At 43.7% G+C, this 1323-nt stretch overlaps 1 long non-coding RNA gene across 1 annotated transcript in view; it reads right to left on the bottom strand.

Annotated features, from left to right (window-relative positions):
* Positions 1 to 778: 778 nt before the first annotated feature.
* Positions 779 to 1323, bottom strand: part of LOC106326503 — a 1667-nt gene continuing 1122 nt past the window's right edge. The window contains exon 4 of the long non-coding RNA XR_001267250.1: positions 779 to 818. This is a non-coding gene — a long non-coding RNA (uncharacterized LOC106326503). The remainder of the gene's footprint in view (positions 819 to 1323) is intronic.

The following is a 1323-nucleotide window of genomic DNA, read 5'->3' as shown; positions in this document are numbered from 1 at the left end:
GAACGTGATCGAGATCCGTTCACGAGTTGGGAGCAAAAAAAGTTTCGCGTGTTGGAGCAGTTCTCAACGTCGTACGAAATGACGGCACGCGAGAGACTGATGACGTTGAAACAAACGGGTACGGTGAGGGAGTATTATCGAGACTTTATCTCTTTGCCCACAAACGCACCGGAGGTCCCCGACGCGGTGTTGGAGACAGCATTTATGATTGGCTTAAAGCCCCAGATCCGCGCTAGGGTTAAACTCATGGAACCGAGAAACCTGCGCAAGATAATGAGTGTGGCCAAGCTAGTGGAGGAATGGGTGGGTTACGGCGATCAGACGGCGGAGGCGCAGTGTGACACCCCCGATCTGGTCTAAGTATAAGTTGACTCGACCAGCCGTGCAACAGTCAAACAAGAACATGCACAGCCGATCACTCGTAACTGAAACCAACCCGAGAAGCCACAATGTGTACATAAACGACTAACCCGAAGTTCCCGAAATAAATCCAGGTACCTTAGGCCACCCGCCTAAGTACACATATCCTATTAGGTACAACCCGATGCTTTACAACCTTAAGAGTAATACCCAATAGTTGGTTCGTCCGGACAATGACTAATATCATTTGGAACCCGTATTTCAAAAACATTCTTTATACACTATATACTTATTCATTTTAAAGCATCTTACAAAATCTTATAGATTAACCTCGAGGTTTTCGGTCAACAAACCTTATACATAAAGTATATCAAAACGACTGCAAGGATAATAAAATTACCGCTGGCTAATGTCGTTCCTTCCCGTCCTAGAGTAAAGGTCTCCCACCTACTGGTTACCTGCATATCAAATGAGTCATGCGTAACTAGTTTACTCAGTGAGTCTAATCCCACACCCAAACACATATCAATAGTATCCCGAGCAAGCAACACCAATTGAATGCAGTGGAATTATATTCCATAATTAATATAATTATAAGGCCTCTCAATCCATCCATGTGAATCTATCTTAAACATCACCACCACGATACCCGCCAATCACGCATACTCTTAATATATATATATATGCTAAACCCGGAAAACCATTAAGGCTAACCGAGCCTAACGGGGAATAAATATAACCATCATCTCCATCAGATATTCCAAGATAGAACATCCAACGCTGCATGCAGTCACACGGCCTCCAGGGTGCGACCCCATCATCGTGTCTTCATGATCTTGATCCATATCGCAGGACCAATTCACGGCAATGCGGGACTTTCGGGAGAGTGAGTATACAATAAGACTTCACATGATTCACACTTATTAATAGAATACTTATAGATTAGTACTTGAGAACAAGTAC

This window comes from Brassica oleracea, chromosome C2 (assembly GCF_000695525.1).
Source record: "Brassica oleracea var. oleracea cultivar TO1000 chromosome C2, BOL, whole genome shotgun sequence".
In the NCBI taxonomy this organism is placed as follows: domain Eukaryota; kingdom Viridiplantae; phylum Streptophyta; class Magnoliopsida; order Brassicales; family Brassicaceae; genus Brassica; species Brassica oleracea.
The sequence above is the reverse complement of the archived record's forward strand: the minus strand, read 5'-3'. Positions and strand labels throughout refer to the sequence as shown.